The sequence below is a fragment of the Lolium rigidum genome, chromosome 7, assembly GCF_022539505.1.
Source record: "Lolium rigidum isolate FL_2022 chromosome 7, APGP_CSIRO_Lrig_0.1, whole genome shotgun sequence".
NCBI lineage: Eukaryota > Viridiplantae > Streptophyta > Magnoliopsida > Poales > Poaceae > Lolium > Lolium rigidum.
This window is the reverse complement of record NC_061514.1, coordinates 74,549,573-74,559,318: the sequence shown is the minus strand read 5'-3', so window position 1 is coordinate 74,559,318 and position 9,746 is coordinate 74,549,573.

Below are 9,746 nucleotides of genomic sequence, written 5' to 3'. Positions count from 1 at the left end.
TAAGAGTTGAAGCAAAAGAGAGTATCAAGAAGCAAATTTGAAACACATTTAAGTCTAACCCACTTCCTATGAAAAGGAATCTTGTAAATAAACAAATTCATGAAGCATAATGCAACAAGCATAGAAAGATAAAACAAGTGTAACTTCAAAAATTTCAGCATATAGAGATGTGTTTTAGTAACATGAAAATTTCTACAACCATATTTTCCTCTCTCATAAAGATTTTCAGTAGCAACATGAACAAACTCAACAATATAACTATCAAATGAAACATTCTTATCATGAGTCTCATGCATAAAATTATTACTCTCCACATAAGCATAGTCATTCTTATTAATTGTAGTGGGAGCAAATTCAACAAAGTAGCTATCATTATTATTCTCATCATAAAATATAGGAGGTATAGTATAATCATAATAAACTTTTATCCTCCATAGTAGGCGGCACCAAAATACCACTATCATTATAATCATCATAAATAGGAGGCAAAGTATCATCAAAGAAAATTTTCTCCTCCATGCTTGGGGGACTAAAAATATCATGTTCATCAAAACCAGCTTCCCCAAGCTTAAATTCTTCCATAGCATTAGCAACAATGGTGTTCAAAGCATTCATACTAATAACATCGGCATTATCATGCATATAAAGTTCCATAGGTTTTTTAATTTTCTCTTCAAACACCTCATGTCCTAACTAAAGATAGATACTATAAAGATCTCTAATATTTTTGTTGTTTTCCATTAAGCCTAACTAGTGTAAACAAGAAACAAAAAGATGCAATTGCATGATCTAAAGGAAATAGCTTCGAGCACTCACACACCGGCAATGAGTGCTAGGAAATAGCTTAGTAGTCGGAGGATGTGAATACCTTTTACCTCCCAAGCAACGGCGCCAGTAAAATAGCTTGATGTCTACGCACGCTTCTATTCCTGTAGACACAGTGTTGGGCCTCCAAGAGTAGAGGTTTGTAGAACAGCAGCAAGTTTCCCTTAAGTGAATCACCCAAGGTTTATCGAACTCAGGGAGGTAGAGGTCAAAGATATCCCTCTCAAGCAACCCTGCAATTACGATACAAGAAGTCTCTTGTGTCCCCAACACACCTAATACACTTGTCAGATGTATTGGTGCACTAGTTCGGCGAAGAGATAGTGAAATACAAGTGGTATAAATGGTGATAATATTGCAGGAAGTAAAGATGCAGTAAACGAACATGTAGTAGAACAGTAAATAAACGGTGCCAGAAACTAGCTTGCTGGCGTGGGAGGAGTGTGAGTGCCTTTTCTATTCGGAAGCAAGGCCTAGGGATCATACTTTCACTAGTGGAAACTCTCAACATTGATCACATAACTGAATAAACAAATACTACTTTCTCTACACTCTCTTGTTGGATGACAAACACCATTAATTGTGTAGGGCTACAAGAGCACCTCAATGCCGGAATTAACAAGCTCCACAACATTCGATGTTCATATTTAAGTAACCTTAGAGTGCATGAAAAACCAACGCAATTATACCGAGTACTAACATAGCATGCACACTTTCAACATCAGCTATGAAAGGGGGAATAGATCACATCAATACTATCATAATAATAGTTAACTTCATAATCTACAAGAGATCACAATCATAACCTACACCAAGTACTTCATGATGCACACACTGTCAACATTACATCATGGAGGAGGAATAGACTACTTTAATAACATCACCAGAGTAACACATAGATGATATTCAACTAGATCACAAAGCTCATGATCACATAAAGATCACATGGGAGAGAGAGATGAACCACATAGTTACGGTACAGCCCTTAGCCTCGGGGGAGAACTACTCCCTCCTCATCATAGGAGACAGCAACGTCGATGAAGATGGCGGTGGTGTCGATGGAGATGCCTTCCGGGGGCAATTCCCCGTCCCGGCAGGGTGCCGGAACAGAGACTTCTGTCCCCCGAATCTTGGCTTCGCGATGGCGGCGGCTCTGGAACTTTTCTCGTATCGTGGCTTATCCCTTTAGGGTTTTCGCGACGGAGACCGTAAGTAGGCGGAAGGGCAGCCTCGGAGGGGCCCTGGTGGATCCAGACAACAGGGGGGCGCGCCCCCCCTTGGGCCGCGCCGCCACCATGTGTGGTGGCCCTGGGCCTGTCCTCTGGCCCCTCTCCGGTGTTCTGGAAGCTTCGTGGAATTATAAGATCGTGGGCCTTGATTTCGTCCAATTCCGAGAATATTTCCTGTGTAAGATTTCTGAAACCGAAAACAGCAGAAAACAGGAACTGGCACTTCGGCATCTCGTTAATAGGTTTGTTCCGGAAAATGCATAAAAATGACATATAATGTGTATAAAACATGTGAGTATCATCATAACAGTAGCATGGAACATTAGAAATTATAGATACGTTTGAAACGTATCAAGCATCCCCAAGCTTAGTTCCTACTCGCCCTCGAGTAGTTAAACGATAACAAGGATAATTTCTGAAGTGACATGCTATCATAATCTTGATCAATACTATTGTAAAGCATATGAGATGAATGCAGCGATTCGTAGCAATGGTAGAGACAATGAGTAAACAACTGAATCATATAGCCAAGACTTTTCATGAATAGTACTTTCAAGACAAGCATCAATAAGACTTGCATAAGAGTTACTCATAAAGCAATAGATTCTTAGTAAAGGCATTGAAGCAACACAAAGGAAGATATAAGTTTCAGCAGTTGCTTTCAACTTCAACATGTTTATCTCATGGATAATTGTCAACACAAAGTAATATAACAAGTGCAACAGGTAAACATGTAAGAATCAATGCACACAGTTGACACAAGTGTTTGCTTCTAGGATAGAAAGAATAGGTGAACTGACTCAACAATAAAGTAAAAGATAGGCCCTTCGCAGACGGAAGCATGGATTACTATTTTTGTGCTAGAGCTTTTATTTTGAAAACATAGAAACAATTTTGTCAACGGTAGTAATAAAGTATATGTGTTATGTATAAGATATCCTATAAGTTGCAAGCCTCATGCATAGTATACCAATAGTGCTCGCACCTTGTCCTAATTAGCTCGGATTAACATGGATTACCATTGCATAGCATATGTTTCAACCAAGTGTCACAAAGGGGTACCTCTATGCCGCATGTACAAAGGTCTAAGGAGAAAGCTCGCATTGGATTTCTCGCTTTTGATTATTCTCAACTTAGACATCCATACCGGGACAACATAGACAACGAGATAATGGACTCCTCTTTTAATGCATAAGCATTCAACAACGAGATAATATTCTCATAAGAGATTGAGGATTAATTGTCCAAGCTGAAACTTCCACCATGATTCATGGCTTTAGTTAGTGGCCCAATGTTCTTCTCTAACAATATGCATACTCAAACCATTTGATCATGAAAATCGCCCTTACTTCAGACAAGACGAACATGCATAGCAACTCACATGATATTCAACAAAGGTGTAATAGTTGGTGGCGTCCCCAGAAGCATGGTTACCGCTCAACAAGCAACTTATAAGAAATAGGATACATAGCTACATATTCTTCACCACAATAGTTTTTAAGGCTATTTTCCCATGAGCTATATATTGCAAAGACAAAGAATAGAAATTTTAAAGGTAGCACTCAAGTAATTTACTTTGGAATGGCAGAGAAATACCATGTAGTAGGTAGGTATGGTGGACACAAATGGCATAGTTTTTGGCTCAAGGATTTGGATGCACGAGAAGAATTCCTCTCAATACAAGGCTAGGCTAGCAAGGTTGTTTGAAGCAAACTCAAGTATAAACCGGTACAACAAAACTTACATAAGAACATATTGCAAGCATTATAAGACTCTACACTGTCTTCCTTGTTGTTCAAACACCTTAACCGAGAAAATATCTAGACTCGAGAGAGACCAATCATGCAAACCAAATTTTAACAAGCTCTATGTAGTTCTTCATTAATGGGTGCAAAGTACATGATGCAAGAGCTTAAACATGATCTATATGAGCACAACAATTGCCAAGTATCAAATTATTCAAGACAATATACCAATTACCACATGAAGCATTTTCTGTTTCCAACCAAATAGCAATTAACGAAGCGGTTTTCAACCTTCGCCATGAACATTAAGAGTAAAGCTAAGAACACATGTGTTCATATGCAACAGCGGAGCGTGTCTCTCTCTCACACAAGAATGAATTTATTCAGAGAATGAAAATAACAAAACGAAAATAAAAGCACACAGACGCTCCAAGTAAAGTACATAAGATGTGACCGAATAAAAATATAGTTTCAATAGAAGAAACCTGATAAATTGTTGATGAAGAAGGGGATGCCTTGGGCATCCCCAATCTTAGACGCTTGAGTCTTCTTGAAATATGCAGGGATGAACCACGGGGGCATCCCCAAGCTTAGACTCTTCACTCTTCTTGATCACATTATATCATCCTCCTCTCTTGACCCTTGAAAACTTCCTCCACACCAAACTCAAAACAAACTCATTAGAGGGTTAGTGCATAATCAAAAATTCACATGTTCAGAGGTAACACAATTATTCTTAACACTTCTGGACATTGCACAAAGCTACTGGAAGTTAATGGAACAAAGAAATCCATCAAACATAGCAAAAGAGGCAATGCGAAATAAAAGGCAGAATCTGTCAAAACAGAACAGTCCGTAAAGACGAATTTTTTTGAGGCACTTAACTTGCTCAGATGAAAATGCTCAAATTGAATGAAAGTTGCGTACATATCTGAGGATCACGCACGTAAATTGGCAGAGTTTTATGAGTTACCTACAGAGAGGCCTATTGAAATTCGTGACAACAAGAAATCTGTTTCTGCGCAGCAATCCAAATCTAGTATCAACCTTACTATCAAAGACTTTACTTGGCACAACAATGCAATAAAATAAAAATAAGGAGAGGTTGCTACAGTAGTAACAACTTCCAAGACTCCAATATAAAACAAAATTGCTGTAGTAAAATAAAAACATGGGTTATCTCCCAAGAAGTGCTTTCTTTATAGCCATTAAGATGGGCTCAGCAATTTTAATGATGCACTCCCAAGAAATAAGAGTTGAAGCAAAAGAGAGTATCAAGAAGCAAATTTGAAACACATTTAAGTCTAACCCACTTCCTATGAAAAGGAATCTTGTAAATAAACAAATTCATAAAGCATAATGCAACAAGCATAGAAAGATAAAACAAGTGTAACTTCAAAAATTTCAGCATATAGAGATGTGTTTTAGTAACATGAAAATTTCTACAACCATATTTTCCTCTCTCATAAAGATTTTCAGTAGCAACATGAACAAACTCAACAATTAACTATCAAATGAAACATTCTTATCATGAGTCTCATGCATAAAATTATTACTCTCCACATAAGCATAGTCATTCTTATTAATTGTAGTGGGAGCAAATTCAACAAAGTAGCTATCATTATTATTCTCATCATAAAATATAGGAGGTATAGTATAATCATAATAAACTTTATCCTCCATAGTAGGCGGCACCAAAATACCACTATCATTATAATCATCATAAATAGGAGGCAAAGTATCATCAAAGAAAATTTTCTCCTCCATGCTTGGGGGACTAAAAATATCATGCTCATCAAAACCAGCTTCCCCAAGCTTAAATTCTTCCATAGCATTAGCAACAATGGTGTTCAAAGCATTCATACTAATAACATCGGCATTATCATGCATATAAAGTTCCATAGGTTTTTAAATTTTCTCTTCAAACACCTCATGTCCTAACTAAAGATAGATACTATAAAGATCTCTAATATTTTTGTTGTTTTCCATTAAGCCTAACTAGTGTAAACAAGAAACAAAAAGATGCAATTGCAGGATCTAAAGGAAATAGCTTCGAGCACTCACACACCGGCAACAGTGCTAGGAAATAGCTTAGTAGTCGGAGGATGTGAATACCTTTTACCTCCCCGGCAACGGCGCCAGAAAATAGCTTGATGTCTACGCACGCTTCTATTCCTGTAGACAGTGTTGGGCCTCCAAGAGTAGAGGTTTGTAGAACAGCAGCAAGTTTCCCTTAAGTGAATCACCCAAGGTTTATCGAACTCGGGGAGGTAGAGGTCAAAGATATCCCTCTCAAGCAACCCTGCAATTACGATACAAGAAGTCTCTTGTGTCCCCAACACACCTAATACACTTGTCAGATGTATTGGTGCACTAGTTCGGCGAAGAGATAGTGAAATACAAGTGGTATAAATGGTGGTAATATTGCAGGAAGTAAAGATGCAGTAAACGAACATGTAGTAGAACAGTAAATAAACGGTGCCAGAAAATAGCTTGCTGGCGTGGGAGGAGTGTGAGTGCCTTTTCTATTCGGAAGCAAGGCCTAGGGATCATACTTTCACTAGTGGACACTCTCAACATTGATCACATAACTGAATAAACAAATACTACTTTCTCTACACTCTCTTGTTGGATGACAAACACCATTAATTGTGTAGGGCTACAAGAGCACCTCAATGCCGGAGTTAACAAGCTCCACAACATTCGATGTTCATATTTAAGTAACCTTAGATTGCATGAAAAACCAACGCAATTATACCGAGTACTAACATAGCATGCACACTGTCAACATCAGCTATGAAAGGGGGAATAGATCACATCAATACTATCATAATAATAGTCACTACTGGAGAAATGCTTATAGCCTCCAGGTGATTAGTGACTGGCAAAATTATTCATGTCATTACTATATATAACCAGTGACAAGCACGTATAAACCTGTCACTAGTACAAATACCAGTGACAGGCGCATAAAAAGAGATGTTACTGAATATTTTTCTGGAGGGCAGCCGAAGATTGAACATATGCTAGTGACGGGCACGTAAAAAAGGTCGTCACTAGCCTTTTAATGGAGAGCGCTGTCCTCCTTCCCATTTTCGCTCCTTTCCACGTGTGTCCTACCTGGGCCGGCCTTTGTGCTCTTGTTCGTGCGGGTAAACCCACGAGTTGGACCATCGCCACTAGAAAAAAGAAGCAGCTGTATACGCGTTCCACACCAAGACGTGATACAAGATATGCCATGTTGCATCGATCGGAACTACGGCCGGAACGGAGTCCTGCTCGACTACGTTTCTCAACCCGAGTTCAACACGAGCGGAGACTTAGCCAAAAGATCCCACTACCCCATTACCCCGAGCGCTCTCAATCCCAACTGCAGCCGCCCTTCCCGGTCGCCGGACACCCCAGCGCCGGCCGCCATGCATCCAGTCCGAAACTCAGCGCCGCCAACCCCTCCAACGCCGCCGCGCCGCCAGCCCACTCCAACGCCGCCGCCCGACGCGAGGACGCCCTCCCCTTACGCGACCGACGCCGGCCCTGCATCCCCAACGCCGCCGACCTAGGATGCCGCCCTGCATCTCCAACGCTCCGCCATTTCCTCTGCATATCCAACGCCGCGCCATTTCTTCGCTCTCCGCCCGGCATCCCCAAGGCCACGCCGTCCCTTCACCCGACGCGAGGACGCCGCTGTCGGAGGAGGCCTCTGCCTGAAGCGAGGATGCCGGCGCCCTGCACCAATGCTCCTCCGAGCCGGACTACTTACGAAGGTATCTGACGCCGTTGCAAGAATTTCTCTGTTCTGTAGCTGGTTGTTTAACTTCTTGTTAGTTTGGTAAATTGTGTTGAGATAGCATCTGCTAGAGTTAAGGTAACAGGTAAGGGAGTGCAGAAATGGAATGGTGGGGCATAAGCTGCTGTAATATGATTCATAATGCATCTAAAAGAAATGCACACACTGACAGTGCTCAACAGTGTTGCAATATACAATGATTCATACACAAATGATTTCAGTTGATCATCAGCTTAAGCTGAAGGGAAAATATGCAATGATTCATATATGAGGTATACTATCCTGTTAATCAGTATAAGAAAGTAGAGTCTGTACATGAGTTTACCAGTACCTTAAATCTGTCAACTTAGACACAATTTCCGATAAGTATAGCTCCTAATTGTTAAGTTTCTCCGTACTTACATTCTTGCGGGAAAAAATTAACTAGAGTATATGCATTCTTTTTCTTTGAAACTGAAAGAACTTATAAGAAATCTCGTGCTGCAAATGTTACCATGACAACAATTTTCTTTTCTAACATACTGAAAATATAATATTACGCAAATAAGATTTAAATTTTTGAGACATGCAAAGAAATTTACTAGGGTATATAAACCTACTGAATAGCTTATAGTAATATTAATGGGCATAGTAATTATCCTTATGTGAGGTCAATTTTCTAGAGGCTATGGTTTTGCATATGCATTACACACACCTTAAATAATGGAGGCCACTGTCTTGCAGGACTAAATATTTTGTTGTTGAATATAAAATATCTACCACCATGATGTGAAAATCCCGTCAGTGTATTGGTGTGCAAAATTAGTCACCATGAATTGCCTCCTAATATATCACCATCAAAAGTAAAAAAATGGTTACTGCGATGCAGCAACTTAATCATCTCAGATTAGACATTGAGTGGAGGTATATCCGGGCAGCCGGTGAATTGATCAATAAATACTGGTTGAGCAGCTCATGAATCTAATTGGAAAGAAATAGTGGATTTCTTACATGTGAGCGGCACTACTACTCCCAGCAAGGACATGAAGTTAATTACCTTAGGTGTACTGAACACAATTGACAACAAACATTTACTTTGCTCAAACATTTAAACCAGTCCAGACTTTACTTCGCTCAAACAAATGTTCTTTCTTCTTTGGAATAATCCCCATGTTTGTGCAGGGGTCACTGGGTTCTGATTATTCTCATGGTGAGTGAATGCAGGGCATTTTTACTTGGATTCACTTAAAAACAATGCGCCGAAAAGGGATTATGAAGTGTTGTCCAAGATTTTGGATGATGCTCTCTTCGAGCATAGTTGGATTGTAAAAAAATAGAGGTCCTGCACGGTTTAAGCATTATACACAGGTTAGTTGCACACAACAACAGGATAGTGTGTGTCCTGTGGCTACCATCTCTGCTACCATATGGAAATATTTGTGAGGAGACAGAGGCATCTAAAGAAAGGTGTAGACATTCAATTGTTCGGCATTCATCTGGAGTCCAATCCATTTGAACGGAAGACATAGTTTACACGCATCAAGACATTTTCACAAAAATCATCAACACAGAGGTTGCCTCGGAATCTGGGTTTTTTTTATGGCGGTGATGACTCGCTGGTGGTTCATGATTCACTCACAAACGTGGCTACAACCAAATTGATCAAGCATGGATGAGGTATGAGGCATTTTATTCATCATGTATATAGTCAGCTTGAAATGCATGTTTTTTCTTCATGACTAGTAAGCATGTACGTGCAAATAAGGCACACCTGATGAAAAAATAGTACTTTTATGTACACATTGCAGATTACATGTGGTAAAATGCTAGCAATAAGCAAGCTACAGCAAAATTAACTTTGGCAAACAATGAATAGATAATGCTATAACAAACGAACAGCTTGATGGATGAAGGAAGTGCATAACTGAAATAAGAGATAAGGAGGTATTCTTCTTTAATCAATTCACATGAGACTGTAATTAACAACACACTTTTCTTGCTGCCATGTGATCACACAATTCTAGAGTGCAGATTCTCCTTTTCTGACTTGCAACTTTGGTACAACTTACCGATTGGCTGAATTAAAGTTGTAAGAGTTTGTAGCCTTATAACCTAGAACTGCATGCAGGGTGAAAAAACTCAAATCAAGATGAGATGGCTACAAGCCTATAAGCAAACTAA